Raw genomic sequence first — 9,789 nt, 5'->3', positions numbered from 1 at the left:
TTATGACTTCTATTGCATCTACTTTTTCCAAAATATTATTTTTTTCTAACAGAGTTCTAAACATTGAAAATCATTTAACACATTGCATTCAGTATTTCTGATCATTTTTATCTAACCAGTCACTAGGATCAGTTTCTAAAAAACAGCATGAGAGAGATAAAACTTGTTCAGAGTACCCTCCTAAAATTATTAAGCTCTTCTATATTTATGTGACTTATTCTATCAGGTAAATATTCTTATTATCCCAGATAGTGTCAGCAAAGCCAATACTGCACATTCTGTCTGTACAGTTTCGAAATTTATAAAATTAAGGTTTCATTTCTAATACTCTCTCCTGCCATAACAAGATGGGCATTTTCCACTGCTCTTTAACTCTTATAGTGCTAAACTTGTACTTTTTGCAGCAGTGTTATCAGTGAGGGTTTTGAATATCTCTAAAAATAAATGGCTTTCTTCCCTGTGCTACTAGTACATCATACGATACTAGGCGTATATATTTTATTGAAGTATTGTTTTTATGAGCTTGTTTTTCCAAAAGGGAATAAAATATCTACAAAGTGTGTTAGTGATAACATCTGAGAAGTTTCTGCTAACTCTGAAAATGCCGTAACTATTTACACACAATGTTAATTTTCTCCTATTGTAGAGCCTTTCTGAGGTTAGATCACCTCATTCTTGTCTTACAGAATTTCTATAACTTGTATTGAATGTTTATGTCTCTGAGCCTCTTTATTTCTCTCTTTTATATATAAGTTCTGAGATATTAATAGAATGTGAAATTAAATAATTTTATTTCATTATGATTCCCAGTCCAGTTTTTAAATGACCCTTTTTATAGGTAGAACATTGGGCTCTGAGGAACTTCCTGTTTGGGTTTGTAATTCATTAACAAACATGCCCCACTGATACAATTTGCTCTTGAAACCCTGACTATCCTAGATTGTTTTGAGGCCAATTTAAAACTGTCATAAATTTGTTATGTCCTTAAATTTATAACTGTTAAAACAAAATTATGAAAAAGCAAAAAACCTTAATCTTCATAGACCTCTGTAATATACAAAGACTGAACTTTGGATGCCATGTTTGTATGCATTTCTAAATTTTAAATTGTCAGATGGACTTTAGGAAACACACTACCCAAGGTGTGTGTAATTCATTTCATCATGCGTTATGTAGTAATTATACCCAAATGTAAAAGTTGATTGTTTAAGTGGGTAGATTACTATATACCTAAAGTCATGTTTTATGATTGATAAAACCAGAGGAAATTCAGGATGATGCTTTCAGAAAGTGATAGGACTATTAGAAAGATAAGGTTATCACTAAAATGTTTAAAATAAACCATAAAAAATATAATTTATTGCAAACATATTTGTTCTCTTTGTATGTACTATAAAAAATAACATGAATTGAAATAATTTGTTTTCTGGAAAAATGAATTATTGTTTAAAATATTCTGTAGATTCTCCAGGTTATCCAGTATGTGAAATTTTATTGTAAAACTGGGTCTAATCTTTCCAAACAGTAAATGTTGATTTTATTAGTCTAGTTAAAAAGCAGTGATATTATTCATCCTTATATAACTAATCACTGAACAATAATTTATTTTTTATATAGGCATTTGAGGAAAAATACTTCTCTTTGGGGATAGAAGCCTATCCACAGTCTCCATGTGTATGAGGGTTGGATAAAAGTAATTTGAAATAATTTATTTACTGAAATACAGCATTATCTCTGGTGGTTTCATTCTGTTACTTCATAAAGATAATAGACTGTGGGGGAAGATAGATGGGTTTCTAGCTTGAAAATTCTGATGTTAATAATTACAAAGCATAACTTTGTTTCAGTATGTTTTCAACAGGGAAATAAGAGGAAAAGGAAAGAAATGATAAATTCACTAGAGAAATTCAACCGTAAAAATATAGAACATGTCTGTGTATGTGGTATTGTTACAGGGGGGTCTTTGTTCTTCAAGCTCCCAAGATGATGGCCGGCTGCTCCCCAGATGGTGGCGGGCCATTTGTTCTCCGACCTGGGGTTCTTGGCCTCACGGATTCCAAGGAATGGAACTTTGGGGCATGTGGTGAGTGTTATAACTCTATTAGAAGCCATGGGTCACGGAAGAGAACCGTGGAACCCAGCGACTAGGGTTCAGCTTGATTAGGACGAACCCGGGCACTTAGCTGTGCAGGAACGATGGTGAGCCTTTAGCCCGATAGGGAGCAGCAATGGATGCCTCGCTGAATCAGGAGGGCAGCAGGCACCCTGCCGGATCCGGAGGGATATAAGTTAGTGGCAGGTCTGCGACAGTGGCATTTAGCAGTGGTAGACGGTGTGCGAAAGCTCAGCTCGAGCCAGAACAAACACGGACCAGAAGAGTGTGCAGTTGCAAGATTTAATAGAGTGAAAACAGAGCTCCCATACAATGGGAGGGGACCCAAAGGAGGCTGCCCACTCCCAGCTCGAATGCCTGGGGTTTATATCCCAATCATTGTTCCTCCCCCTGTGCTCTCAGGTGATAGATGATTTGATTATTTCTTTATCTCTTGTTTTTAGCCTATTGGTATTTTAGTGAGCTCTCTTTACTACCTGATTGGTTGGGTGTGAGTTGAGTTACAAGCCCCATATTTAAAGGGTGGTGCAGTCACCTTCCCCAGCTAGGCTTAAGAATTCTTAGTCGGCCTAGGAAATCCAGCTAGTCCTGTCTGTCAGTATGTCTTTATACATATATACATACATAACATAGCCAGGGAGAATGGAAATAAGATGGAAGAAGTGACTACTTGAAGGATATTATGGTATTTTTCAGATTCAGACCCTGCCATTAACCACTTGCTCTCCTAATTCCTGTACACAGGGACATAACATCTTTGCATCCACAAATGAACATACACCAGTACCTTCAACATTAAATATACTTACTTACGAAATGCTCATTGTATAGTATTAGGGAATATTTTACAAAGACCTGCCCCTTAAGCTTAGCTTCCAATAGATGAAATTATCCAGAGGCAGATTTCATCAAACATTTATTGAAAGTCAGCTCTGTGCTGAACATAATTTCTAAGAATCTTTTAAAAAGAAACCACTTGGCCGGGCACGGTGGCTTACGCCTGTAATCCTAGCACTTTGGGAGGCCGAGGCGGGCGGATCACGAGGTCAGGAGATTGAGACCACAGTGAAACCCTGTCTCTACTAAAAATACAAAAAATTAGCCAGGGGAGGTGGCGGATGCCTGCAGTCCCAGCTACTCAGGAGGCTGAGGCAGGAGAATGGTGTGAATCCGGGAGGCAGAGCTTGCAGTGAGCCAAGATCACGCCATTGCACTCTAGCCTGGGTGACAGAGTGAGACTCCATCTCAAAAAAAAAAAGAAAAAAGAAAAAACTCAATAGTCCTACCTTCTTTGAGTTTAAATTTGGAGTCAGGAAAGAAAAAAAAAATATGAAAAATAATTCTATGAAAACGATGTTTATTATTTTCAAAGACCAAGAAGCAGGATGTTTTGGCAGCACCAAGGATAATCTGTAATACTAAGCAGGGGAAACATAAGTGAAATAAAGGAAGTGAGAGACTGATAGAATCAGGAATGCAAGTGGCCAAGCAGAGTTTGGAGCAGAGGATGGAAAGGAGGAAATGGGAATAGTGAGTTCACAAGGGCTTTTTATCTTTACCCGGATGGCTATAGGGATTCAAAGTCTTCACCCTGAAGCCATGGAAACCTGTTGGAAGTTTTCTTTCCTACTTTGTCAAATAATCTCCAGGTGCAATTTAGTATATTGAAATAGAGTTATCAAAGAAGTCACACCATCGATGAGCACATTTATGAGTTCTGGGCAGAATTCACATTTAGAAAGCAGGGCAAATGCTTCCATCCTCACATTTCCCTGAGTAACCATTGCTTATTATTGGGACTTGCTATAATGACAGCAGCTAAAGAGCTGAAATCCATTTAGGCAATTAGATACACTAAAGCAACATTGGAGTGGCACCAGAATGGAGCTTCTATTTCTAAATGCTTAAATGCTTCTACTTAAAAATAAGTCACTACTTAAAAATACAATTACCATAATTATGAATAGCTGTACATTCTAGCCACCAAAATGATTCCCAAAGTAGTTAAATGGCACTAGTATTCCTGGATGGTCACGTTAGCAATCAAAATAAAAACACACCTACTGGAAAGTGATGAACCACCCATCCCACAGCTCAGTGCTTTTCGGTATATTAATCACTAAAGACTCATGACTTCCTAAGAACATTGGAAAGCATTTTCAGCAATGCAAAATCACTTGTGCCTGAGTAACAGCCTCCTTATCAAGGCTTCAGAGACTAAGAATTTAAAATATGGAAAAAAAATCTCATCCATAGTGAATTTGTATTAAATGTTTGTATTAATAAAGAATAATACAAAATGTTTGTAATAAAGAATAGTAATCTATTTCACATTAATTAGCAAAATCATAGTTTTTCAACAAGACTCTTAACATGAATTTTAACAATTATGTTCAACAGTATTCAGAGATTCTTGGAATTTAAAGAGAAAAAGTGCTGTACATTAGGTGCCTATGTCATCCTTGGCACTAGCAGCAGGGTGCTCTAATTCTTTTGAGGAAGTAATAATAAAAATGGTATTTGATTTATAAGAAGTTTCATTGGTATTATAAGAAGAGGTTTTCTCTTTTACCCACTTGACTCCTGTGTCTACCCTCATCTGAAGAATTTTCAGGAACTAACTAGCTAAATCTAACTCTTGGTGTGGTGGCAGCTGTGGTGGTGTTGATATGAAAGAGTAGAAGTAGTAAAAGAAATGTTATCACAACAAAAAGGAAGGGCTAATAAATATTCAGGTAATTCTAACAATCATCATTACAGACTGTATATATTTTGTATGGACACAAACTGAAACCATAGGATTCCATGCCCCTCGAGGCATACCTTTTGTTTTATATTTAAACAATGAAATGATTTGGGCCTTTGCATTGCATTTTATGTATCTCCAGAAAATTTAGTTTCCAATAAGAAAGGTATTAAGAAAAACATCTTTATTAAAGTACTTTACAATAAAATAATACTTTCTGTTAAAAATGTTAACTTAATTTTTGTCTTGTAAATGTAGGTTATAAAGCTGTTTGATGACCTGGTTTGGTTTATCTAGCTAGGTATCTTGAAGTGTCATATGCATTAAAAATATATATGCATTTACATATATTTTAAACCGTTGTCAGGCATCCTTCTCTTCATAATTTAATTTATTTTGCTTTTTTTTTTAAGGAGTCATTTATTTCAATTATAAAGACACCTGGAAGCTACAGGAAACTCATCTAACTTAGTTGCAGTTCTGATTGCTATCAGCCGTTTGCTATTTTTTTACCTGAGTTTCCTGTTTATTTGTAAAGAATCTAAATGACAGCCTGGTTCATTTTTAAATTCTGTATTAGGAGCAGCATTCACATTTCGTGCTGTCTTTGAATTCAAGAGATATTTGTCTCTTGGGTGTTTGTCTTAGTTGAATAATATTAAAGTTTTGTGAGGAGAACAGTGTACTTGTTTCATTTGATCTAAGTTGAAGTCTATATAACATTTGTTATGTGGTTATATGAAATTATATGAAGGTCACTGTAATAATCGAAATGTATTATCTTGGAAGATAGTACCACTGAGCTTTTAGTTCTTAAAATTTGATATGCAATAGAGCCACTTGGAAGTGGTTTTTTTAAACGCAGGTTTCAGTCATCTCTAGGAGATTGCAATTCTCAATTCCTGGTTTAGATTTTCAAAAGTTAACAAATACCTCAGGTGATTATGATGTAGTGGATTTAGGGACCAGTTTCTGAGAAACTTTATACTATTTCTCATTAAGGCTTTAGCATATGAACAAGCCACAAGATGATACTTAAAACTTTGCAACAACAGACATGTACATTCTGAAAAGGACTGGACATCTGGAAATGAGTTTAAAGTATTGTTATACTAGGAAGAACCGGGTGTGATATAGTGATGGGAGCACTGTGTTCTGGCCTAAATCTGAAGTCAAAAAAGATGTGCACCCTGAGGCAGAAAGATGATGCCGAAAAGATAGTAATGGTAGAATGAAAACAAACTTCTGCTTTAGAGTGTTTTGGCAAAGTAATATTCTTATTAAACTCATACATGCTCACGCTCACACACACACACACAGGCCTGAAAAGCAGATGATGTTAGATAAAGTGAGTATAAAATCTTGCTTTGTTCCCACAAGAAATAAACTCAGAAAATAGAAATCCTTATCTATGAAGAGATAAATTGCCCAATTTACTGGCTGTTCACCAAACATGGAGCTCAGTGACAGTCCCTATCCTCCTTTGGGATTAGATGAAGCCATATGACTGGATTATAGCTAAAAAGAGTGTGGGAAGAAATGATATATACCACTTTCAACTACAGCTCATGAAATCCTCCCACACCCCGTCTTCCATTGTTTTTCTGTCTACTGACTAAATGGACAGGACACTGAGGAGCATGAGGAAAGTAGAGTCACAAAATGGAGAGAGCCTGGATCCTTGTCACTTGGAAGAAAATGGTTTAAGTGAGGATAACTGTGTTGGATTACTCTGAGTGAGGCGTGGGAAACAAAAAAAAACAACATTATGATTATATGAAGTCACTGAAATATTGAGGTTGTGATATCAGAGAGTTTAAACGTTCTGAACACTATCCTGATTTCCCTAAGCCAATATTTCAGGAAAATCTCTTCAGCTATTGTTGATAATAATTAAACATGTGTTGGCCTAGGAAAAGCTACTCTTTGAAAGATCTTTATCTTCAGTATAAAAAAAATTGTAGGCACACACAATTTTAAACTGGAATTTCCACTTTAAGAGGGATTTGTGTCAAAAGAAGAGATGCTAGTTGCATTAAATTCTCCATTTCCCACATCAAAGATGCAAAAATGTGTTACCAGATAGTGCTTTACTCACTATTACTTCAATCTCAAATATTCTGTGCTTAAACCCCAAGACATACCTGATTTGAGAAATTGATTGCTGAGCTATTTATAGTTTAAAATATATGGTTTGTCAAAATATTCTTATGTTCTTAGGAAGACTAAACAGTTTGAATCATTTTGAAGGATACCCAATGTTTATAAACTCTTTTAACATGAGTCTTACCATGACTAATGAAATCTTTGATCCCTGACCAGATAAAAGTTTTGTTTGGTAGGTTTATAATATGCTCAGCTTCAACCAGTATGTAAATCAGTGAAACTTCTAATTGTCACTGTGAGTTTAGAATATTTTGTTCTCGTAGTTTCTTTGGGAAATATGTTTACTCAGTTGCTGCATTTTTCCTGCTGTGAGTCATTTAATTATACACATTTATATCAGCATTTGTGCCACCCGTTTTTTCTTCTTATATCACTTGCATGACTATCTCTTACCTGTTTGTCAGTTTCCTGCATCCTGAAGAACCTATGAGAAGGTGAATGAACCACCATCATAAATGGTTCTAAAATTTGTTTAAAAAAAAACTTGCAGTATTATGATTCAATTTTGTTATTTTGGATCCTCCTCTTGAAGCTTTCATGTTTGAAATGTAAAGTTTATATTAAAGACTCTACAGTGATTTACTTTTACCTGCTTTCAAATTTCAAATTTCTGTATAGGATGGTGAGGTTTGGGGATGGTTTTCCTTATTTTTTTCCTAAACTCATTGTTCTTGAATACTCTCTTTACTTACAGACAATATTATCTAATATTATCTTTTAGAAAAATTGAACAAAGAATCTCAAACAAGTGCTATTTTTATATTAAAAGTATGATAAAGAATAAAAGTGAAAATGTTGATTTTCAATAGTATGATATTTCAGTGTAATCTGAATATTTCAAGATAATCGAGTTGCCATAGCAATAACTGTTAGCAGTGCATTGCAAAAAAACCTTTTGATAAGAAATGTTTTGACTGCATCTCTTTCTATTTGATACTGTACATATCCATTATTTTCATTAGTTGTTTTTATAACAATTTAATGGGATAGATATGTATCAGCAATCAGAAGATGTTTTATAGTAAGGGAAACTATCACAACTTTATGTTTATCTTAAAAATACAAAATATATTTTATCACTTTGACAAATCCTCAAAAAAATATATTTATCAATTGTCTTCAGCATATCTCAGGACAAAGTGTCAAGATTTCCACTGCACCTGAGCATACAATCTGTTTAACACTCACCAAATTTTATTGTAAGTATTATTTACATTTCTAATTTAGTGCTAAAACTTTGTCTTCTTTTTCCATTTATTATTACTGCCAAATACAGCAGCTATTGAATAATAGATACCCAAAAGTTATTTCTTTGCAATGTATGATGATGTTTGTTCTTCTTATACTTTTTAACCTATATGTCAGTGGCATGGACTGAATTCATCAGGCACTCTGTCAGGATACATTCAACACTGGAAATGTATAAAGACAGACGGATGGGGCTTTCACAATCATCTCCAAATGAGTAAGGGTGTCTCATTCCCAATAACTGTGTGACATTCTAAAAGATATAGATGCATTTTTTATTGCAGGAATATATTTGTGTATATATTTATATATTTGAACAAAATATTACCAAAACTTACATTTTAACTATTTTTAAGTGCACAGTTCAGTGGCATTATGTAAATTCACATTGTTATAGAGTAATCATCACCATCCAGCCCCAGAACTATTATCTTCACAAATTGAAACTTCATACATATTAAACATAACACATCATTCCTTTCTCCTCTACGCACTGACAACTACCATCTAATTTCTAGGAATTTGACTGTTCTGGGTATCTCATAAAAGTGGAGTCATACAATACTTGTTTTTTTGTGCCTAAATTATTTCATTTAGTATTATGTCCTCAAAGTTCAACCATGTTGTAGCATGTCACATAATTTCCTTATTTTTTAAGGTTAAAAATAATACATTGTGTATATATACCATATTTTGTTTAGCCTTTCATCCAGTTTTTGGTGCTGCTGTGCCTATGGTGTACAAATATCTGTGTGAGTCCCTGCTTTGAATTATTTTGAGTATATGCTCCAAAGTGAAATTGCTGGATCATATGGAAATTCTAAATTTAATACTATTGTCTACAGTGGAGGTACCATTTTAGCTTCCCACCAGAAATGTAAAAGAATTGCAATAAATCCACATTCTTATCAACACTTGTTATTTTTTGTTATTTTGATAATAATAAGCCTAATGGGTGTGAAGTGATACCTCGTTGTGGTTTCAATTTGCATTTCCTTTTCCATCAGTGATGTTCATTTCTTGAAAAAAATATCTATTCAAGTCCTTTTCTCATATTTTAATTGAGTTTGCTTTGGTTTTTCAGTTGTAGGATTTCTATATATATTCTGAATATTAATATTTTATTAAATATATGATAGTACATACTTTCTCGCCTTCTGTGGGTTATCTATTGACTTCATTAATTACATCATTAATAAACAAAATTTTTAAATTTTGAAGAAGTTTAATATGTCTACATTTTTCTTTTGTTGCCTTACTTTTAGTGTAATACCCAATAACTCTTTGCAAAATCAAATGCAATAGTTTCCCTCTATGTATTCTTCCAAAAGTATCCTGTTTTATTTGTTAAATTTAGGTCTTTGATCCATTTTTGAGTTAATTTTTGCATATGGCATAAGGTAAGAGTTATTTATTTTGCATGTAAATATTCACTTCTCCTAGTACCATGTGTTGAAATGACAAATCCTTTCCTTACTGAATGGTTTTAATGCTCTTGTCGAAAATATTGTCGAAA

This window comes from Symphalangus syndactylus, chromosome 4, assembly GCF_028878055.3.
Source record: "Symphalangus syndactylus isolate Jambi chromosome 4, NHGRI_mSymSyn1-v2.1_pri, whole genome shotgun sequence".
NCBI classification, from domain to species: Eukaryota; Metazoa; Chordata; class Mammalia; order Primates; family Hylobatidae; genus Symphalangus; species Symphalangus syndactylus.
This window is presented reverse-complemented; position numbering follows the sequence as displayed.